Source organism: Crocodylus siamensis, chromosome 2 (assembly GCF_052110815.1).
Source record: "Crocodylus siamensis isolate JL-2025a chromosome 2, ASM5211081v1, whole genome shotgun sequence".
Lineage (NCBI taxonomy): Eukaryota > Metazoa > Chordata > Crocodylia > Crocodylidae > Crocodylus > Crocodylus siamensis.
In genome coordinates this window covers 1,178,904-1,203,878 of record NC_143396.1, presented here as the reverse complement: position 1 = coordinate 1,203,878, position 24,975 = coordinate 1,178,904, and positions in this window count along the sequence as shown.

Below are 24,975 nucleotides of genomic sequence, written 5' to 3'. Positions count from 1 at the left end.
GCCCTGTCTTGTCCTGGACTTTCCTGGCACTCTGCTGCCCCCTCTTGGTGATGCTTCCTACCACCTTCGCTCCCTGGGCATTCCCGCTGCCCCCTCGCCCTGGGGCTTTTCACTGTCCCCTTGCTCTTGGGCTTCTCACTGTCCCCTTGCTCTGGGGCTCCTCATGGCCCTCTCTCTCTCTCACTAGGGTTTCTCTCTGCCTCTTGCTCTGAGGCTTCTCCTGGCCCCCCTCGCTCTGAGGGGTTCTCGCTGCCCCAAGCCCTTGGGCTGGGGCCAGTGTACCCAAAATGCCATGCCCTCTCCAGCACCGGGGTCCCCACGCTGCCATGCAGCCCCCTATGAGGCCTCCACCAACCCCTAATAGCCTCACCCGGACCTCCAGATAAACAGCAAACACAAAACACAAAGCCCCTGGGCTATAACATAAAAACCTAAACTGTCCGGGTAAAACAACATTCAATCCCTACCGGGGAACACTCCAACCCACAGCAGCAATCAGTGGCTGCTCATGCAGTCAAGCTTTTCCTCTCTGCACTGGCTGAGCTCCTTCTACCATAGCCAAGCTCCTTCTCCCATGGCTGCCAGTGGGGAACTGCCCTCCTGGCCTCACTCCTGGAGTTTATATGTGCCAGGACCTGCCCCTTCCTGTCAGCTGATTCCCCAGCGGTTGTCCTAGCAACCAGCACCTGTGACACTGGCTGCCCTGGTAACTAGCAGCTGGGCTTTCCCTAGCAGCTAGGCTTCCCACCTCACTGCTAGGGCTCTCTCCCAAGCTGTTTCTGCTCTCAGGCACAGGGCACCTGCGTGCCCTGTGACACTTGCCCTTGGTGAATCCATGCTGACTGTTCCTAATCACAATTGGAAAAACCGTGGTCATACTATTATACCAACTCTCTTTCAGCATCCACTCTCTGCCACTGTGTGACACAGGATAACAGGCAAGATGGATCTATGGTCTGACCCAGTAAACTGTAATTCTTATGTTCTTATGACAGGTATGTCACAAGCAGGGACTTATCTAAGTTGTGGTGAGACACATGGGTTTTCGTGGCCTGCTCACAGCATGCAGAGCCAATCTCCTAGCATTGTTTGGCAGAGAGGCCCCAGTGAGGGAAGGAGGGATGAAGAGGCAGTCACGATCTTGTCTTCTGCCCTCCCACTGGGGATCCAGCATTTTATGTATGTATGCATGTATGCATTTATTTTATTTCACAGACTACATAGACAATCACGGTTTCTGCAAAATCCAGGAGACCACTAATTAAATAGATCCTTAGTCCTAAGTGCCCATTAGCTTTCAAGTTGGTGGGTTGGGGAAAACTCCTTCTACTTTCAGCAGCTACAGTATTTGGGGAACAGCAGGGCAGACTATGGCATTGACTCATTGTTACCACTGCTGCTAGAACACACATACCCTGCCCCACACACGGGGGGCCTAGTGCTTGGAGCCTGGGGATGAGGGGCAGTGGATTGGGAATGAGGGCCACCAGCAGGGCTGGGGGTGGGGGGGCAGCTGTGGGCTGGGCAATTCACTTGTTGTTTCCAGCTTTCTGGCTGTGCACCCCCTGCCTAACATTTGAATAAGAAATGGGAAGAAAACCTATTGACTTTCAGAGCAAAATCAATGCTTGACCTTTCTTTTCCTGTGTTCAAAAAGGGAGGAACATACCCTTCTGTGTATGATTTCAGTGGTGGGAACAGGAAACTTGAGTGAAACACAACATCACTCCAAGTTCAACTGCTTTGTATTCTGCAGAAATGAAATCTTTGTATCACAGCAAGGAAGAGTATTTTAAGGTCTGCTGGAGATCACAAAAGTTTACAGGGCTGCACAACCAGTAGGCATCAGATTCCTATTCAGAACTGGATGCGGGGAGAAGGTCCAAGAGTTAAAGGAAGAAAAGATACTATTTCTGTCTAGCAGGACATTGTGTTCTACACATAGTGTGTGGGTGTGGTCAGGCAAAACTATGTACCTCTAGATATTGTGCAAGTCACAATGATCTGCGTTCCAGGAGAGAAGAATTCATACCAAGTGTAAGGCATGACTCCACAGCAGCAGTAGCAAGCTTTGGCTGGGACCCCCATAAGAAATTCCTGCCTATCTGTTCTCAAGTGCTTACCAGAAATACAAAAATGAGTTATTGAAATGTTTCAAGGGAACCTGAAGGAACATGAGAAACCAAGATCTCAAGAGCAGCCAGAAAGGAACGCCTGGAAATGGTCTCAGCAATACATTTCTGAGTGTGGAAAGTGCAGGCAGGAGCCAGTGCGCAAGAAGTACTGATGAACATCCCAGTGAGAGCACCCTGTCACCCCAGAGTCAATTTGGTATCTGTTCTTCCAACAAAATGAGTATGCGATTTTAGACATTTCCCAGTTAATATTAATCAGGCTAATACAGGCAACTATATTAGTGATGGCATAGCGCCATGAGATAGCAAATGAAGTGTATATTAAGGGCTCCTGAAAGTTTTCATTCTGGATATTAGATTGCAATATAGTCCTCACTGCCACGACTTCACTAGTGCTGTAACTGATGTAAGTTGAAGTTATAGTGAGTAGGCCTGTCTGTGCTAACATCACATCTTTCCATTGTTGGATAGACTTACTCTGCACTATTCTTCCAAAATCTTCCCCTAACTTACTCAGTTTCAGGCAACCAGCATGATAGGGAATGGGTCAAATCTTCCACTGGTGTCCTCTGACATTGATTTCTGTGGCACTGCATTGATCTAGAAATGCTGAGGAGCTGTGTTTTCAGGTGCTGAACTCCTGAAGCCACCAGGAGAAATTCTCTGGCCCATGTTATGCAGGAAATCAGATTAGATGACTAGGATGATTTCTTCTGCCTTTGAAGTCTATGAATATATACAACAGAGGTATGTATATAAATAAAGGGCAGCTTGAAAGCCACATGTAATTCCTAAGCAAGCTATTGTACAAGCTTGAGTGTTATGCAGTTTTTTACTCTGGGGCATGAGTACCTCAAACATTTGGTGTCCTAGTGCTCGCAGTTACATCAATATATTGGTTTATGACCAGAAAGCTTTGCCACCCCAATTACCTATTATGGATGGCCAAAGCCAACTGTGAAAAAGAAGAATAAGAAAGTAATGCTCTGCCAAGGTAAGAAGGAATTGTGGTTTGCCCTTGTACTCAAGGGGATGAAAGATACATAACTAAGGAGATACAACAACACTAACTGTTCCTAGGAAGCTCATGGGTTGCTTTTTCCTAGTTTATGAAAGGAAGATAATTGTCTTGAAGGGAAATGCGTAGGTGTATAGGAGCATGCTGCAATTTGATCATTTCTCCTCTCCTGCAATTTGGAAGTTATCCTTTCTTTCCAAACGGTCATGGTGAAGTGGGGCCATCTGCAAGCAAAGCTTGACATGTTCACGTATTACAAAACTTCATGCAAAAACTTCCCATAAATGTGACATTTTGGTGTCATAAAAGCAGACAGAGGAAATTAAGAAGACTTAATTAAGTATTCTGTACAATGTCATGCATCTCTGATGAGAGTTATTGTAAGAACATGTGAATAATAATGCAAACAATACATACTGAGACTGGACTCCAAACTTATTTTCTACCACATTAACTCATGCTGAACAGTTTCTTCCTGCATAGCAAATTCCACTGGGGCAGACTGTAAAATAGACTATATGCCTATTTAGAGCAGTGGTTCTCAACCTTTTTTATACCAGGACTCATTTGTAAAATCAATGACCAGTTTTGACCCAGTAAATAGTTTAAGTAGAAAACAGCCCTTTGGCCCTGCTGGTGGTCCTCACTCCCAGCCCAGAGCTGCGCCCCCCTCCCCAGCCCTGCTGGTGGCCCTTACTCCCAATCCGCTGTCCCCCACCCCCACCCCCAGACCCCAAGCACCAGGCCCCCAGTGTGTGGGGCAGGGCCTGGGTGTTCCAGCAGCAGTGGTAACAATGAGTCTCACTGCCATAGTCTGGCCTCCCACGCCAAATCCAGATCATGGCAGCTGCAGCCCCTGGATGGCCCCAGGACCCCAGGTAAGGCTGCTAGGGCCAGCTCAGGTGCTGCCTGCAGCCTCCCCTACCCCACCTGGGGCAACATGCTACGTATCAGAGCACACATGTACAGGTGCTCCCCGGGGGGCAGGTAGCAGCAGCACATGTCCCCAGAAAAAATACGTCCCCACCCAGTGGGTGCATCTACACATGTAATTAGCACATAGCAACAAACTCCACTGCAGTTTTTGCCTGAGTTTATTGCTCCTGGGCACAACATTTATGTGTGTGCCTGGGACTGCAGCACACTGAGCTGGGTCAGAACTGTCCCAGTTGACAGGGAGCCAGGAAGAGTCAGCCTGCCAGCCTGGAGCTGCTCCAGACCAGTTTAGCATGCTGTGGATGGGCTTTCTGGGATGCAAGGGTGCTACAGTGTGGAGCCATCTGACAGTCAGCCACCGCACTGTGGCACCCTCATGTCCCAGCCAGCCCCAGTCACTGTCTACACGTGTGTTTTGGTTCATGTAACTATCCACTGTAGGGTAGTACTTGTCCTGGACACTAATATCCTACAGTGGAGTTAATTGATTTTGGGCATGTGTAGACAGTGATGTTTTACTGTGGAGCTAATTAGTCAGTTCCGCAGTAAAGTGTACATGTAGATTCACCCAGTAGGGAAAAACTGAATAATACCTCCTAGCCCTTTATATACTGTTCAGCTGGTAGGTCTCCAAATACTTTACAACAGAGATGAGTATTAAAGCTGGGTGGGAAAAGTTTTCCTAACCCATGAAAACATTTGAAGCTTCAGAATTGTTCCCATTGTATATTAGAAAGAAGCTCAGGGCTATCGAAAGTTTTCATGAAAAAAAAAGACATTAACACACTACTTATTGCATAACCTGATGGTAAGGACACTTTCCAGGGAGACCCAAATCCTAGTATCTGCTATGAACAAGTGTTTGTGTGTCCTGTCTCTCAGCTGGGTGCCTTGAGCACTAGGCTAATGTAGACATAGTCATTCTCTCTTTCTTTTTTTTTTTAAATGCTTGAGAAACCTTTCCAGGGGTCTTAGCATCTGATAAAGTGAGCTTTGCATCATGAAAGCTTGTGTACTCTCTCTAACTGTATATATTTTAGTTAGTCTATGAAGATGCATATCTACCCTGCCTTCTGACTGACTTCAAACTAACACAGCTAATTACTTCTCTATATTAGGATGAAAACACAAACATTTTTCAACTAGCTGGATCAGCATCACAGACTGGGGAAGTAACCTGGTAGGTCAGAGGCAGAGTCAAGAACAAAACCAAGGTCACTTTAGTAGCTTAAAAATGTTATTTAAAGGTTTGCTTTTGGCAAATTGGCTTATAGGTATATATGTATGCATTACAACAGTTCAGGATGGGCATTGGGGGTTAATTGATTTCTAAAAAATCCTAGGTCTCACACATACAGAGTTTCTCAGCCTTCAGAAGCAGACAGGCTGTCTAACAAAAAAGGGGACACAGCCTGAGAAACTGGGGGCACGTACCATCCTGTTCCATAACATGAGTTAAGGTGGCACCGGCTAACAAGGTCCCAGAGCAGGGAGGCCTGAGTCCCAGTTTTGAGAGAACAGACCAAATTTGGAGAAGGCCTAGAAGTACCCAACTATTATGTGTGCAGTGCATGTGATGAGCTATGTCATGTGATAAACACAGAGAGACCAACCAGCAACAGCCATGGGTCAAGAGTCATCAGGAAACTTCAGGAGGGAAGGAGAATACAGAAGCAGAGACTTGAAAGTAGCAAGGGAACCCTTCTCCCCAGTTCCTCCTACCCGTCTCTCCTCCTCCTCATCCCACCCCAGGTCCCTCCTCATCCTCCCCATCCTTCCCGTTCCACCCAGATAGCTTCCCATTCTCATCCCCGAGAGGGTCCCTGAGAGGGGTTCCTGAGGCCACTATGGACAGAGGTGGGGAAGAGCGCATCTCATCCACCCCGCTGTGGGGGAGAAAGGGGTGTGGGCCTCGGCATCCCACCTCCAGGCTGCTGACATGCTGACATCTGACACCTGAGAGAGAACCTCAGAGTGAAGACTGCCTCCTGGGCAGATGTACTTTGACTTTGATGACAGCCCTAGGATTTGGCAGATATATAGAATTGCTTGATTGTTGGCATCGCTTCTTTTCTGTTCTCGCTGTGTATCAATAAATTTGCCTATTATCAAATGGAAAGGTTGTGGCGAGTCTGAGGGTGGATGCCCCCCGGGTTCTCCCCCAGAATAAGGCATTTGGGTCCTAAATCCAAAGTCAACAACTTGAATCCCCCTCCAGCAAAGAGCACATTGACTGTACTTTGTTACAGTACCAAGACTGGAAGAAGGGGAGAGGGATTTTAAACACATTTATAAGGCTCCTTCAGTCAGCGTGAGGTCACCCTTTATTCCTCTTTGTTCTGAATTGAATAAGCTGTTTTATGGAATACAGCAATGCAGGGGAATGAGACCCAGCACACAGTACTTATTGTACTTTTATTTTTGTTTATTAGTTTCTAGATTTGAGAACAAAAATCCAGTGGGCTTTGAGAAGCACTGCTTTGAAAGAACTAAGTGCATCAATAAAAAATACATGAGCCCATGGAAAACTTCTCTGGAGAGCATATGTCATGTATAGGTTCAGAGCCATAACCATCACTGCTGACTTATGAGCTAAAGTATTGCTTCAACATTTTATTGCGCTCCCCAAACAAAGAGTGATTTCACAGCAGCAAGAAAGAGAACCAGGCTGAAGAGGCTGAGATCTATGATCAAAAGGGGCCCACTTTCCTTCTTCATTATGTTTATTATTCAGTTATGATGTTTGTGAAAGCACATAAGGGCTTCCAGGAAGGATCATGGCCCCACTTACTGAATGCTGGGCAAGCACCTATCTTGTAACCGTTCTCCCCACTGTGTCCTGCCATAACCAAATATAGTTAGAAAGGAGGAGAAGGGAATAGGAACCAAAGCCAAAATCCTAATCTACACCCCTAAAGCTGGCCAGCAGCTAGTTTGAAAAGTACACATCCCACCGTTTGCATCTGAAAGCTTCTCTAACTTTATCTCAGTTATTCAGTTCGTCCAATAAAACATATCGTCCTTGTCTTTCAACTAATTGGCCCAGGAAGACTCATGGTTCTCTTACTCTTTGAATGGACTGCCTAGTGTATGCCTGGAGACTAACTGTAATTCCCCCAGAACAGATAGATAGCTCCCCTATGCAGTCTTTACCAATCCTAGTGCACTGTCAGAAGTACATAACTATTTCCTCTTATTTCAGAGGTTCAGATGCTCTCACAGGAAACCAGAGTCCAGGCTCTAAATCCCTCTTGCCTCCAGGGGGACATGAAATTGTGTAGCTCTGACTTCCTGACACAGCACTCTTCCTACCACACCACGGATCAGACATTAGCTAGGCTTTTCATCACCAAAACCTTCCCCTGTCAAATTTGCAGTAGCATTGAGGTCAGTAATGGGTTTCATTGAGTCTCTGGCAATTTTCTCTTTTCATCGTCAACACTTTGGGTGGGCTATGTCTATTCAGAGGAGGGGAGTCGTCAAAAGTGGGGGTTGCAATAAAAGAGCGCATCCATATTGGGAGCACAGACCAAACCACAGGGCGTCCCCAGAACCCCAAGTTTCTCCCTGCTGTCCCACTGCTTGTCCCAAGGAACAGACCAAGGTTTCCCTGTGATAACTTTTACCCCCCCTGCCTCAGCTCACTGTCTTTATACTGGAACCCTTATACCCTAGCCCTTCTGAGAGACCTGAAAGTGGCACCAGAAAAGATATGGACAGATTGAAGAGAGTCCAGCAGAGGAGAACAAAAATGGTGAGGGGGCTGGGAGACATGACTTATGAAGAGAGGCTGAGGGAACTGGGCTTATTTAGTTTACAGGAGAGGAGACTGAGATGGGGATGTAATAGTAGGATTGGGGGGGCGGGGTCCAAAGAGGATGGAGCTGTGCTGTTTTCAGTGGTGGAAGATGACAGAAGAAGAAGCAATGGTTTCAAGTTGCAGCAAGGGGAGTTTAGGTTAGATATTAGGAAAAAACTTTCTCATAAGGTTCCAACCCTGGAACAGATTACCCAGAGAGGTGGTGGAAGCTCCATCCTTGGAGGTTTTTAAGACCTGGCTAGACAAAGCCTTGGCTGGGATGATTGAGTTAGCGGTAGTCCTACTATGAGCAGGGGGTTGGACTAGATGACCTTCTAATTTTCTATGATTATATGAATTCAGCATTCCTGCTGATTTATGGATACTTCTTCAGCTCAGAAAATAAACTGAAGACTAAGATTCTAACATAGCTAGACTCTAAAAATACCTCCAAGCCATCTCCCTCATCTGTATTATTCTAATTTCTAATGATTCACCAGAATCCTCCAGAACTTTATGATCTCCCTGAGGGACCTGGAGTTCCTTTGGCTGATGAGCCATTTTTCTCATATGCTTTTTCCATAAAAGAGTTGATTTCCCCATTTAGGGCAAACAAGGCCTTGGGTGCCCAACCCCATAATGACTCCTTATGTTTGTGTCTGGGAGTGGCAGTTGTCCTTAAGTATGCATCCCTAAATTGCTTGGCTGGACCATGTCCAAAGTCATAAAGAAAATACAGATGGCAAAATATAATCTATATAGTGATAACAGCAGCATAAATGGAGACACCATAACATGAGATTTCCAATGAGACTACCCATACCATTTCAATCCAAGTAAAACAAGAAAACATTCATGACACCCCATGGACCCCCAGATGATCATGGGGCTTGTGACAAGCATGATGATGATTAAAGATAAAGATAACATTGTTTGAGCAGAATATTCTCCTTTCATTAGTGGGATGTGCTGTTTTGTTTAATGTAGGCATTGGTTATAAGGCCTGAGGATAAAGTAACTTCCTACAAAAAGAGCAAACACTCTCTAATGAATACCAGAGTATTAAAATGTAGGGCCATTACTATTAGTGCATTTTGCATTACCAGTGTTAACTGCAATGGAAATGCCAAGTAATGAGAAAACATATTTTTAATGAAGTCTTGATAATATCCTAATGACCCCTAAGCATTATACTTTGCCATGAATACATCAAACCTCAGAGGAATCTGAAAACAACTGGCTTGCCCTGGATAGTCTCTGAAAAGAAAGAGAAATGCTGATAAGCAATACACCATGAATTGAAGATATGCAGTGTGGTCCAGATCATTGCATAAAATGAAGTGCAAATCCACTGAAATGCCTGTGGCAGAGAAGCAAGTGACGTTGAGCCCAAGTTAGAAAAAACAATCATCTAGAGTCAAGCCCTGTAATCCTTCTCACGGAGTTCTTCAGTTTTTCTTGGAGCACGAGTTGCGTTTTAACATAATGGCACTAAATTAGCGAGTGAAGGAAGCACTGTGCTTCCATTAGCAAATGACTTGAGTCTGATTTTGACAACATTTAATGAGGTATCAAAGTAGAATTAAATTGAAAGATGCAGCAGATTACATAGCCTCATTTGCAATTGCAAATTTCTTAAGTGCTGAAACACTGGGCATTTCTATATCAAGTTGCGGTCAAGCTTGGGATAACTGCTGAGCAAGAAGGCCAATTTTCTCAATCTCGCTTGTTACTGAGGCCTGGTCCTCAGCTTGGCAGGGAAGCAAAAATGACCCTGGCTATTCTGGAACAACTCCTTTCCAAGCACTTACATTCAGATATCCCTACATCAAAAACACAGTCCCTAGACTTGAGAAGGAGAGTCCTCCTTGGTGGTATAGAAAGTTTGACATGCCCTTGAGCAGTTCTGGATCCACTAAGAAGAGGACAATGGTGCGTATGCACACTAAGTTACTCCAATTCTATGTCATAGTGAAGAAAAGAAAGATTAATGAACCAAAAAAAAAAAAAAGAACTTGGACAGTAGCATCTCATTAAGCCAAAACGAATGTGTGCTTATACTATGTTGTAACCATACGTTCCCAGGAGGTTTAGTGAAATTGCTTATTTTTTTGTATTAACTTCACCATGGATTTATGTTGTGAAGATGTTTTGCCTCCTTATTTTAAGTCCAACCTAGGGTTTAATTATGTTAATATGTAACCAGCCTCCCTTTCCCCATACACTTCAAGCCTGCTGTCAGATGACAAGTTTATTTTTGACTGGATCCTTTAATATGCACATCTTGATTAACTCGTATTTCCTTATTAGATTTGATTGCTTTGTAATGTGATCTCTCCAACTTTTGATTTTTAATCTGTGTTGTTTCCACACTTTTCCTTTCTGGTTTTCATTAGATTGCTGAACTATATTCAGATGCGGTGAATTTTGTCAAAACTCTTTGAGTGTGTACTGTTTTTGCTAGGTGGGACAGGCGATACAGGCAAGTGTGCCAGAAAATGTGAAGAAATGAAAGAAAGCAGGTCCATAAATCAATTGGGAAAAAAATTAATCTTGGCTTCATGGCATCAATGTCTGCTTTTAACAGCTGGCTCATTCCACTCCAGAAGTACCTGCATTTCAGGGGTGGATTAATGATCCCTGCGTATAGTTTGTGCATCAGTTGTATATTGCATGTCAATAAAAGATCATCCAATTCCAAATCATTCTCATTTATGGATGGTAACTTGGAGGCATATGCTGTACAGCAGCTACATCGTTATGACTTATAGTTTGGTCATTTATTCACGTTAAAGGAAATACAACTACAGTGCCAGGCAAGCAAGATAAGCAATGAGTCTGACCCCCATGTATTGGCCTCTGACCCAGTGCAAGCTTATAAACTTGATTCCATATGAGAGATTATCCATCATTTTTGGAGCAATCTGAAAAGGCAGCAGAACATTTCCTCTGTGCAGCATTTCAGCATCTGTGCGGGGAAAGTGTAGTTGATGATAGGGGCGGATGTTGATGCTGCACTCAGGCTGCATTGATTAGCCACAGCAAACAGGCAGTGAGTGTGTTATCAGGGATATGTAAAAAGGGATCTGAACGCCTTTCAGAAGTGCAATGTGTTCTAAAGACTGGAAACAGCAGTTAAAACTGGTGCAAACAAGAATGCATCACAGACAACTGCTTGCTGTAGAATCATAGATCTAGCACTTCCATAACACTACAAGGGACATTAGCATCAGAACGCGGCACAAATAGATACCTAAGTGACACAAACAGCACAAGATGAGGATCTCCTATGTTTTAGCGGCTGTAGCTGATCAGTTAGAGCATTTGCACAGGAAGCAGAAGGCTCACTTTTCTAGGTCCCTAACCAAACTGGATTCAAACCTGTATCCCTCTGCTGTCTGGTGCAATGCTCTAGCCACCAGGTGGGTATTAACCAGAAGTTGCTCCCTGCCCCAGGGCCTATGTTCAGGTATGTGCGTATGTAGCCATATAACTGCTCAGACTACTGTGCCCTTTCAGTCTGTGTGCATACATCTGGGTTTCTACAATGCATGAGAAGTATAATCACAGTTTGTGCTTAAGTGCCAAAAATACACTTACCTGGCTGGAAAGCAGCTATTTAGATACACAAAGTGAAAAAGAAGCATTTCCACTATCTTCCTTGCATTGGAATGAAGGGCATTCTGGGGAACAGATGCAAGAAAGAAATATGTTGAAGTCTGTTCTCCTTCTGTTCATGAATCATATTAGAACAAGGCTGATTGTGTGGAATGACACTCAGGAGATTTGGCTGTGACTCTTTGTCCTACTGCATGCTTCATATAGGACAAATCATTCTACTTTGGCTCGGTTTCCATCCTGCAAAGCAGTGTTTCTCAACCTTTTTAGACTCAAGGCCCCCACCTTGAAAAATGCCAGCTCTTAGTTTTGTACTAATTTCTTGACTGTAGAAAAAATAATCAAGCAGTTCTTCCATTGTAAAAAGCCCAGGAAGACCACAACAGGCCAGGATGTCTATGACACTATGGATTCCTATCTGAAATCGCTGGGGTTGCCTTGTGAATCACATGTAGCTGATTGCACACATAACAGTGCTAATATTGTGTGAGGGCTACAGCATCTTTAAAAGAACAGCACGGCACCTCAGGATACCATGGCACGTTGCTTGAGAACCACCGCTGCAAAGCAGAAAGTGATATTTTCTTCCTTTAGCTTTGGCTTTGTGTTTTTTGTTTTTTAGGCTAAATACAGACATTCAAGAAGCCTGAGGCTGAATTGATTCAATCTTTGCAGGTTAATTGAAGATGCACAGATTGAACCAGTAAGCAAGAGAACAGACGTTCACTTTTGATTCCAGGAATGCAGCCACATGTCTGCAGTGGCCCAGGCCAGAAGCTGAGGGGCGGGGTGGGGGGGCAGAGTGACAGGACGGGACACATTAGAGCCTGCCTTCCTGCTCCGCTGGAGCAGACGGCTTGGGCCAAAGCCAACCCACCCACCCTGTGAGGGGAGCGGGATTGCAGGACAGTTACAAAGCATCCTGGGATGCAGGGACACTGTGAATTAACTTGGATTTGGAGGAGATTTGGGACAGAAGTTCAATGAACTGATTTAGACTAACTCAGTTAAGTCTGATACTACATCCATCCAGGTTTAACTTAAACCAGCTTTGGTCATTTTAAAAGCAGTTTATGTGCACTGGACTTCTGTTGTGTTACAGATTTGAACTGATTTCTGATTGTTTATACTGGCTGATGTGTAATTTCTGTATCTAGCCTTAGAGTTAAAGCTCTTTGTGTAAGGACTGTACCTTACAGGATATTTATATACCACCTAAAATCTTGATCTCAGATGAGGTCTATAGCTGCTTATCTTCTAGAAGTAATAAGCACCAAGTATCTCCTGTTCATTGTATAGTAAATAGGCAGAAATGCAATGATGTAAGGCTTGTTGCATGCTATTACAATGATGGCCTGTGTTCCCTTTAAGCTGTGCACTGGTGTAGGAGACTGATAAAATGTGGGGAAAAACATTGTTTTGCCAAAAACTTCTCTTTGGAAAAATAATAAAAATAACTAAAACTAATGTATAGACCTTTAAAATCCAAAGTGCTTTGCAAATTTTAACGAATTAACATTAAGGTAAGCACACAGAGTTTTTATGCTTCTTTAATGGATTAAGAGGGATTTCCCCCCTGTGTCTAGCAATTAACATAATGTTACAAGTGCACTTTAATTATATGTAAAATGGAATAAATATTTTTGCAATGTTTTGATTTAAACAAGTATTTAATTAAGCCTTATTAAGACATGCCATATGTTTTGCATGCGATATGCTGTCTCAAGCGCGCCTTCTTTCAAGGTTTTGAACTTTGAGGGAAATTACATTATTTGACATGGGTGGCATGGTATGTAATTGACTAAAACTAACTGACATAATAAATAATAATTATTAAAAGCACATTAACATGCTAATGAATGGTTAGTCAGTTTGATGCTTCCTAATAAGCTACTCTAGCTGAGATGGCATCTAGCACCCCTTGTCAGGTGCTGAGTGCTTGACAGAATTGGGGCTTCCATTGGTACTTAGAATATTTGCTATTCAACTTTCTGGAAAGCAGTGTTACCCTGGTTATGGTTCCAAGTTACGATGCAACATTGGGTTATTCTACACAGCTCAGACGATAAAGCAAGATGCTTTATAATATACAGATAAGATCTAAATGTGGCAGTACCAGTAATTCATAGTTCTAAGGCCAGAAGAGAAAATAGGTCATGTGCTTTGACCTTTTGTATAATTCAGGCCATAGAAATTAATCTAGCTATTCCTCTACCCAGTCTGATAACTTCTGACTAAAATATAATTTGTCTTTGTCAAAACATATCTTTTAGAAATGCATCCAAAGGCATCTAAGACAGCAAGAGGCAGACACTTACCCTATCCCCGGAATATTTTCTTCAATAGTTAATTATTTGTCTTCCTATAGATGTGTGCCTTGTTTCTTGTATGAATTTGTTTGGCTTTAGCTTTCGGATACTGATTTTTATTGGGTGGGTCTACACATTGACATGCTTTTGTAATCCTTTTTGGAAGTATTAAAGCAAGGTGCAGTAGCAGCCTGTACTGCACTGTGTGCATGGCACATGGTTAGTTTTCACCGCTACTTCGCTGTAGTGGTGCACTTAAATGAGGGAGTGCACCTCTATAGCAATGTAGCTGCCAATCACATGTAGATTTATGTGATTGCTACATCACTGTAGTGCATTGTATTGCGATGTAGTGCATCATTATGGTGATGTAGGATGACATGTAGAGGTGCCCATTGAGTTCTTCTTACCTATAGAGACCTGCCAGGGCAGAGTGTGACCATGTGGGTCCAGCAGCCTAGCGAGGAGCTGGGTAATAGTGCAGGACCAGATGGATCCAAAGGCCTAGGTAATGAAGCCCAGTGAGGGGCCTGAAACATGTAGTGAGGCCCAGTGATTGTAGTGGGACCAGAGGGATCCAGCCGCCCAACAACAGGCTGGGATTACAGTGCAGAAGCAGATGGGTCTGAGGGCCTGGAGAGCCACTAGGAAAGTGGACAACTGAGCTGACAACCCAGAGAGGGGCTAGGAGGGAGACTTACAGTCCTGGTAGCAGGAATTAGTTGTATTGGATCAAATGGTCTGAAGCCCAGAGAGGAGCTGTACAAAGGGACCAAGAGGTCTGAAGACCCACAGTGGGACTGAGAGAGGCCATAGAGTCAGATGGCCTAGTGAGGGGCTGTATCAGCAGTTGGGAGAACAGCTATAAGGTTGCCATCTGTGAGGCATGGGGCATGGTGTAGGGGAGGTATGGAGTCATGCAACTGGCCCACAAAGCCAGCACCACAATCCGGGATGTCATTATAATAAGATCAGGGCAACACCCCACATTCTGTATCTTATGTAACATCAGGGTGTGGTGGGCAAGAGCTGGACAGACTGTCCATAAAGTAGGGTATTTCAAAAAAAATGTTTGTTGGTATCCTGTGACACTGTTACCTCTCAGCTCCATGTTCTTGGGGAACCCTGACACAGGACGCAAACTGTCTGACTCACAAAGAATCCCCCCCCCCCCCCCGCCCCACCTAAACAGAAACTGATTAAGATGCAGTGAGAGACACACCTAAAACCCTCCAGAAAAGGGTGACAAAAGTGAAACAACTGCCCTAGGTCTCATTTGCATCTGAGATGGAACCAGATGACCATTCATTTACATGAGAGATGGAGAACAGAAAGCCTGAAGCAGAGACTTCAGTGAATTCTGGGATCAGCGAAACAGGGGAGCACTGCATGATGGGGAATCTGTGCTCCAAATGCTAATCAACCCTCACACCCAGCTCAGCATTTATCAGACCAGTTCTAATATGGATTTACAAAGGTCTTTTCCTCCCCCCCATCACACACACACACCTCTAAGCAAAAGTAAGTTTATTAGACATCTCGGACCGTACATTCCCCGGTCCCACTATGGGAGGCCGATGTCAACTTAATTGGCTACAACTCGGTTGCCGGGTTAGGGAATGCTGAGGCAATAGATGGAGTCAGAGGGCGTATGGGCAACATTTGAACAATGGTACAGGGTTCATCACAGCGTCCAGCCCGTTGGAGCCCTGTCCACAAGTGTTGTCATACTTTTCCCGAGACGACTGGTGGAAGTCCTCTCCACAACAGGTTATGAACACTCCAATAATTGCCTTAAGTTTGTTAAAAGACTATAGTAAGATCTGGAAAAGTCATGCTAAGCTGAGGCTTGTTCACAGCAGGTAAAAATCCCAAACCCTGATGCTGCAAACTATCTATTGTTTCTGAAGACACCAGGCAATGTCTCATCAAGTATATCTGCTATCCATAGGAATGTCAAGCTGGCTCCCAGGTAGGTGTTTCCTGAGTATCAGTCAGTTTCCTGAGAAGTTCCAACCAGATAACCCCTTGTCAATAGAGAAGACAATTTGAGTTACACTATTGAGAATGCTTGAAAGAAGCTGAACTGAGGGTATAAAAATCTGTGAAAGAAGCAGCAGTGTGTGTGCTGACACCACTCGCTTTCTTCTGGAGAGGCTGCAGGAGGAAGATCATCTCCCTTCAAGGATCGTGCTGAGAACTTTGACCTGCCAGCTTTGTACCCGAGTGCCTTGGACTGGTGAGATCCCTGCTCTCCCTCTCTTCTCTTCTCTCTTTAAGCACAGATTTCTGAACTTGAACTGTATTAGTTAAGCTTGAGCTAAGTTTCCCTAAATACTTAGTGAAACCAGGGTATACCGTGACTATTTGTATTTGTTTTTCCTTTGCATGTCTATCACTACTAGTGTCATTATATATTTCATCTATTTAGCAATAAATCACTTTTATAGTCAAACTGGTGGTAATTGGGTATATTTTACCGTCTTTACTTCTCTTTCTCCCACTTGCTCTGCAGCAACGCCCCTCTTACCTAAGCTAAAGATCCCTGTGAAGCCCAGAAATACTGTGAGGTCTGCTCATCAAGAGGCTAAAGATTGGGATGTGTTTAGTTTGAAACACATAAGGGGATCAGCTTGTACAGGCTGATTGACCCAGTTTGGCTCAGACGTGCCCTAATGAACTGAATGCTGGCCCATGAGGGTGTCATCTGGACACCCAGCCAGATTCAGAGGTATTCTGTTTAATTGTGTGCTTGTGTCAGACTGTGGTTATTGTTGCTCTGATGAACTGATTCTTGGCATATGAGGGTGTCAGCCTGTCCATCCTGATCAACCCGGCCAGGTCAGGCGTGTCACGTTAATCTGTGTGTGTTTGTGTGTATGACTGATTTGGGGACTGGAGGAACCCAGCCCCACTGAACTGAGTCCTGCAAGGTAGCTCCATTGGGGGGTGAGGGCTTTCAGGGGGAGAGATACAGCTCCGTATAGAAACACAAGTAATACAAGCATCACATTAATAGAATTACCAAGACCCTAGCCCTTATAGCACACCCCAAAGTAGCGGGCAAATCTGGTAACAACACTACTAATAAAAGGTATAAAAATCTACCAGTGTAAAAGTGAACCCTCATTCAGATTTCATTTGTCTGCTTTTATTCAGGGTAGTCATTTGCTACATGCAAATTAAGCAGGTTACAACCTATTCCTCTGCGTTGCAGTAGTGAGGAACTGTAATGGGGTACCTGTTATCTCTGTCCATTTCAGATCCTAGTGGAACTTACATTAGCATACAAGGCCGGTAAGTACATTAAGATATCCAAAAATCTGTCCATATTCAATGTGCACTCGCAGAACATCTTTTAGCAGGACCAAGTGTGCTGCCATAAAACACAAGGATTCAAACAGCTATCGCCCACATAGGAATAGCTATTCTGGTATAAGCACTCGTACCAATATTACTATATCCACACTGATGGTTGTGTACCAGATTAACTATACCAATACAGCCAAGTACACGTTCTGTATGCAAACAATGCCTTTCATTACCTAAAGGTGGATTTCAGTTGCTGCCTTTAAAAAACTTTGAAGACCTTGTTCTACAGCTTTCCAGATCTCATTGCTTGGAGCTGAAAGGCTGAAATAGGTGCTGTACTTGGAGACCACTTCAATGTCAACACGCGAATGAAGTTTCTTTAGGAAAAATGGCCTTCCCTGGAGACAACCAGAACAAAAAAACCTCTTGGTTGCCTATACTTTGTCTGTACCAGCCTCAAAGGTACTCATCAAAGTAGCTGCTAACATACATGACTTTCTAGCTGTAGTATTGAGTGGCACTAAGCTTATTTTGGAATCAATTGGAACGTCTCCAGTTAATGTACATTTTTATTGACTAACAGTGTAAGTTTCTTAAAGTTTCTGTAGCTGGGTAGAAGGTAAGTTACTGCTGCCTTGGGACCCTTTCCTGTGCTACTGATTTTCAGTTACTGTATGCAGAGGGGAAATGTGAGTTAATAAGCACTAATGAAACACTGAAGCACACTTTAGATTGAGCAAAAGGCTGATCTGATGGTGGGGGGGTTGAAAGGAAAATAAGTACCTGTTATCGTGTGTAAATAGGCAGTAAATTACACAGAACCCTGCTAAAGGACTCACTGCCTAGGGTGCTAGACCTAATGCAAGAACTAATGAATTACTGAACCTTCGGGTATTCACATTATCCTACGCTCTCCATTCTCTTCCTTCACCTCTGGCCTTGGGACTGAAAGTTAATGTAGCATCTGCCCTATGGAAGTTACAGAAGATGGCTTAATTGTCCTTCACCCCTGCAAACTGCCTGGGTCACTGATCTGCACTTATACAGAATCTAGCATGCAGAGGTCTTGGCAAGGGTTTCAAAGCATTGCCCTACAAAATGTACTATTTTCCTTCCATCACATAAAGTGTTGTGAGAAAAACAAATGTGAATAGGGGCAGAAGTTAGATTAAGGCATCTTTGAGTTTATTAGGTTATTGTTTTCCTCATTATTTTTAGAGGTTCCAACCAGTGCATCTTTGGGAAGGATTAGGGCCTTATATTACATTTGCAGTTGACCATTCTCATCAAGGGCAAAGGTCTACAATAAAGCACCTCTTGCCCTGTTTCTGTAACAACCATATATGGTCATCTAGCATATACATCATAAACAGTAACGACTGAGACTTTCTACATCTTTTTCTCTCTTACTCCCTACAACTTTACCTGGTAATAAAGCATGGGAACACCTCTCTCCTACTTAAAGCATACAATTCTTGCAGAATTCAGAGGAAGTAGTACCTGTAGCAGTAATAATGCTGGCACTTCTTTGCCCTCTATGATCAGCTTTATCTACTTCTCTTGATGACATTGAGCCTTTTAATTCCCACATCTCTTTTCATTCCAAATTGCAGCAGCACTCTGGTTTCCCTTCAGCCTCTTAGTAAGGATGCTCTGCTCATACAATGGCCTGTTACTCAACTTCTTGAAGCCAAGGTCCCCAAAGATTGAGCCACAAAAATATCAGGTATTAGTGGATGGGAGATAGTACCACTTATACTTGCTTACTACCTACTATTCCCATTCCTCCTATCCCTACTATTGTATCCCTACTATCACCCTACTCACACCACTAAGAAACTTCTGTTGGCTAAATGAAGGGCCATGGTAAAAGTAACGTTGGTTCCATATGTCAGAAGAAATGTTGAAACCTGAACTCCCCTTTGTTTATTGTCATCCCTTGCTCTGTTTTGTTTGACTGTATTTTTTTTACCGGCTGAGAAACTTGTCCCTTCATTTCTTTTATACAATGTCATTAATATATATGACACAGCAAATGAACTGCAACAAACTATACTGCGTAATACTCTTACCAGCAGTGTTAGAGTTGAAGGATGGGGGGGGGGGTCACACTTATCGGATATATAGGGTGGGATTGCACTCATACTGACCAAGCTATACCTGATCTACAGATAGGCAAAAAACCTTCCATCCCCAGGGCTGTTTGCATGGGATGTAGATACATGGGAAGAGACTTACATGGCTATTTATGGACCTTGACCATTGCAGTGAAAAGGCATAATGAAAATGATGGATCTGCTTTTCCAGGGATATGAATAAAGAGGTTGATTAAAATTGTTTCCAGATTTTTATTTCTATAGAAAGAAATGAACAAGCTTCACTTTTAATGATGAGGCATTTTTGTAACCAGCATGGTACAGCATTGCAAAGCATTCAGAGGTTATATTAATAATATATGTGCAGACCAGCAGTCAGATACTGCTATAAAATGAAATAGCCTGTAATTAAACATGTGGATTTCTTGCTTGTTACTGTATCAATATTTTCCCGTTTTATCATTCTAATTAAGAAATGAAATTAACCTGTATACTCCTCTTCCTGCTGCTGGCTGCAATGTGAGGGATTAGTAAAGTTAATTATTGTACATGTGGACAGCTGAGAAGTTAATTGAAGTTATGGGCTTGGGTTCTTGAATGTGGTGCTGGTTTGTGATTGAATCCAGTTTCAACGGAGAGGGAGGAATGACAGTTCTGATTCTTCTGAGTGCTTTAAAAGATATGTGCATGTGTTTGTAAATTCAATTCAGATTACCCTGTGCTGCTTTTCCATGAGACTTTTCTCTTTGCCTTTACACATAAATGTCTTCATACCATAGTCATGTCAAGTCAGGCCCACAGTGGGGGAATATGCCAAACTCATTTTTGGGAGGGACCCCCAGAGCCCTGAGTTTCTCCCCACTGTTCTACCACTTGCCCCAAGAAACATACCAAGGTTGGTCTAGTTTAACTCATGTGGAGGCTATGTACCAGATTATAATGGACCCCACCGGTGCAATAAGGGAAGCTCTGCTAGCCCTAGGTGGTCACCTCTTTTGGTTATTAAAGAAGAAATGGCAGGACCTCTTTCCATAGAAGGGCCTGGCCTAGAATATCACTTGCCAAGAAATCGTTCTTTTCACAAGCAATGAGTAAGGAGTCAAAACAGCAAAAAGGATTTATTATGTAAGAGAAAATAATTATACAAGCAAAACTGACCATAGGTTTGAGACAGAAAGGAAAAAAAGAGAAAGTTTCTTACCCTTTCATCTGGCTCCACTTTAGCCATCCTGAGAGTCCTGCTAGGGTTTTTAGAAATCAGCCTTCCTACTGGTTCTACCAGACCTGGTAACTGGGAACCCTGGGGTCATCCAAAGATCTTGATTCTCTCTTATCCAGATTGTTAAAAGCCTCTAAGGCCACCCAAACATTATTTTAATTGCTCATACATCCCCAGAATCCTCTAGAAATTTCTGGTCACCCTGGGGTATCTGGAAGTCCCCTGGTTGAAGGACAGTTTTTCTCAAATGACTTTTCTATAGAGGAGTTATTTCCCCCATTAGAGGCAGACAATGTTCTGGGGGTGTGCTAAATACTTCACTTAATTGTCTTCCAGTTAAATCATGAAATTACAAAAGAATTTATATCAGATATTATAATACAGCTACAAAAGTGAGAAAACTGAACCTGGTTTCACCGTGGCTACAAATAGAGACTTAACAGCACAGGAGTAAATCTAATTTGGGAGAATATCCATGCATGGCACCCAGCGAGCCCCAAAGGTAACTTGGTTTTGGGGTGAATCTGTGAGAGGGGGAAAAAGAATTGATTTTTTTTTTTTAAGCCAGCCAAGTTGTAGCCCATGTTTCATGGATCAGACTGCGCTGCACACTGCAGCTCATGAATACAAGTGTCTCATTTCCCATTAGCAGCAAGAAATATTCTGCTTGGTAAGAGGTTTGAGGATGATATCGAATACAGTGCATGGGTTTTCAAACAAAGTTGGCTTGGTGCAGATGGCGTTTGCGTTTTGACAAAATAATGATTGACTGCAGCTAACTAGTTTGTGATGGTTCTGACTTTAACAAGGAATAAATGCAGTGCTGAACACCAAATGGTACAGCATAGGCTGGAACACAGAGCTTAATGAAGGTGGACACATACGCACAAACGTAGAGCTCTTTACGATACTCATAGTAAATTAAAGTGGTTTTCAGGTGGGGTCAGGTAAAGTAAGTTCTTTTCTTTTTCTTTTTAATATTGATTTCATTACATAACTTCACAAATACAACCAAGTGTGTCAATGAAACATGGAGTTTAGGTCTGAACTACACCTTAATGATGCCTGTATAAATCAATAATAATTCCATTTCAAGGATAATCTTTCATTGAGGACTAAATTCTTTCCTCTCTTCACTATCCAACATCCTCAGCCAAGGTAAATCCATTGATCTGAGTGAGAAGTGGACTGATTACCTCCGACGAGGTATTATGTGGAGTGGAGAAAGGCCCACAAGTGATTGGTTGCATTACCTTAATCATGAGCAGTTTTCCTGTCAGTCCCATGCCTGAATATAGCCTAGATCACCCTGAGTTCATTCTTGCTAGATTACCTGACCAATAGGCAGCTTTCTTTTCCTGTGCCTTAACTCTCTCTCTTTCTTCTGCGCCCCATAAATAAAGAATGGTATTCAGAATTACAACTCAGAGGACTGGAGACCCGATTGAAAGTTTGTCCTCCCCCTCTGCCTTCTTGTCCCCGGGGAACCAAACATCCATGCACATCTGGATGCAGCCTTGGAGTGAATTGGGGATTTGCAATGGTAGAACCAGAGGAAATGGGGAGAAGAGACAACTAGCAGCAATGCATCTTGTGCTAACACTAGTTGTCCCCCAAGGAATGCCCATGCCACGCACGTGCTAGTCTGGATCAAAAAAAACCTTCCACGCTGCTCCCTTGCAGCACGGAGAACAACAGAACATACTGCATGGCCACACTTCTCTGGACATGGCCCAACGGGTTCACAAACCGGTCCTGGGCACACAGTGTGCAAATCAGTCACTTCTGTGCAATGAGTATTTGTGACCTATTTCATTCTAAAGCATGTTTGCTTTTGTAAGAACTGCTGTACTTGTTTATCATGATGAAAGGGGCCAATAATTTGCAAGGCTAGTTTGCTTAAAGGTAGTTTATGCTTTTAATGAGCCCTGTTCCCTTTATCTTTTAGAGATTATTTATTTTCCTTCTAATTACAAGATGATTTTTGATCATTTACACTTTTCATGTGCACGGTGCAAACTTCCAATGCAAGGCAAAAGGAGACCTTTAGGAAACAGGACGGCATCTTGATTATAAGAGTTTTGCCATGAGAAAAATGCAATGGATCATAGCAAAGGAAGAAAACACCAGCCTCAAGATATGCTCCTATTCCTAAGCTGTGCGGCTGGCCCACCACAACCTTCAATAATGTATGTACATTAAATGTGAAACCCGTGTGTATATATACTATACACCCTATTTGTAGGTTTTCTCCCTGCATTCTCACTTCTTTTTACCTGCACACAAGCCTCTGTGGCAGGGCACTGTTGGTGCCTGCCACTGGCAGCCATTTTACATCCAAGGCTGCCAATAGAAACAGGGTAGTTCACTGCTTGCAAGCCAGGCAGTAACATTGCCTGGCTACTAGGCTGAATGCAGCATCCTGGAGGTAAGGGCAAGAGCTGTAGGGGATGGTTTGGAGGCTCCTGGTCCTGGGCATGACCTAAAACTGCACCCTGCTGGGAGTGGGTGGCCTGGTAGGGCTCTCAGTGGTGCAGGAGCCCCCAGGAAATGCCAGGTCAGGCATTCACCCCCAGGTTAATTCACCCTGGTGAAAGGTGAGTAGGGGTGTCTTAACCTCAGCCCTCACCTTTGGCTGGGCCATATTCCAACAGAGCAGGGGAGGCCAGGTAAGCTTCTGGAGGTTCCTGAGCCTGCAGCAGCAGTGACCCCACAGGGCCAGGCATGCTTCCAGAAGCACCTGAGTCAGGAATGGGGGACCCTGATCCCTGAGTGCAGGCAGGAGGTGAAAACTCAGCTGAGGCACTCGACTGGTCAGTACTGGGGCCAGGACCGGAAGGGTCAAAAGGGCCAGGGGCCCACCGCAAGGGACACCCATGAAAAGCAAAGAAGATTGGGGTCCCAACTGGCTTGAAATGGGGCCAGGGCTTATGGAAGCCAAAGGTCCCATGTCTGGGGGCCATAGCTAATGGGCAAAGGGGATGGTTGAGCCAACTGCCTGAGATGCCATCGGTGAGGCTTGAGCCACAGTGTACGGGTGGAATGGAGCCATGGATGGCTCCCTGCCCCCCAATATCAGGGTGTAAAATGGGCAGCCGCCCACCTTAATTAACGACCTAATTAATTAGCAGCGAGGCATGGCAGGCAAGACAGGTGGACAGTGTGCCCAGAGGCAGGTGGGGAAACTAGCCCTGTGGCTAGTCAGGGATGTCCACTTTGCTGCAGCCTCCCACATTCAAAATCCCTCCATATGCCCAGACATGCAAGAGCATGCCGTTTGTGGCAAACCTCACACAACAAATGTTGACATGTGCCCCGCACTGCAAATGTGCAGTATGGGGCCAACATTCGCTATGAGGATTTCCAGGAAGAAAAAAGCAGCACAACACACACACCGCATGCCTGCACCAGCACACACAGAGGCCAGGGTGTCTAAAGCAATACTCTGGCTTCCTGCCATGCCTTCATGGTGCCCAACCTGTGCTTCTGCCACTCGGGACAGACTGCTGGAACCAGCACCAGTGCTGGCCCTAGCCTCCAGTTCTCCATGCCTGACAAGCCAGGAAGAACTGGGCAAGGGCAATTTGCCTGTTGTTTGTCCTGCAACAAAGTGCACATGCAGGGGGTTGCACTGCAGCAATTTGTGCCCCTCTAAGTGCACACCCCTTCGTGTGTGAATGTGGCCTGCGTGTTTGGATGTAGGTGGCCATGAAATGCTGGGGTACCCAGTGTATATGGGGCCTTGTGGACCTCTTGCTAAACTAATCCTGTACAGTCTAGCTGCAACAGATCTTGAAATATCAATTGTCTGAAGTAATCGCTGTACTACGAAACCCCAGCATTTTTCATACTTATTCAAGTGAAGAATTTGGTGTTTGCTGAGAGCCACGATGGCAGGGCAGTAATACTGATGATGAATTGGAGGAATCAGTCTAACACCACATAGCAAGTGGTTAATCCCCTTCTACAGACAGCACTATGCAGTGTCATTCTGGGAGCTATATAAGGCTTGATTCTCCAAGCCTTGTCTTGTGTATTACTGGCCAACAAAATAAATAAGTTCCCTTTGATGGATCATCTTTTCAGGTATAACCTCTCCTCTCAGAAGCTCACCCTTGTTGTGTTTCATGCATTAAATAAACTTACCTAGGCAGCAGATTACCCAGAACTATTTAGATAGCAGAAATAGTTTCCATAACATAGATTGGTTGTGTGCTTCTGTCTCACGCAATTTGAGAAGCTGTAGCAGTTAGTGCCAATGGAATTACTAACATGCCCTTAATTTTAATTATTATTCACATGCTAATTTAAATGTAAACCATTTACCACCATATTCTGTTATGCCACAGACGTGCTGCTCCTCATCATTAATGAGAATGACAGGCGTATAAATATGGGAGGACATATCTTTGTATCTTAAGTGTATTTTTATGCCCCGAACCTGCAATTACTGTAGATGATGTTCTTCTATATCACAAATGTAGAGGAAAAAGCTGCATTTGTTTTTGTCCGTTTAATACAGCTAAGAGCTGT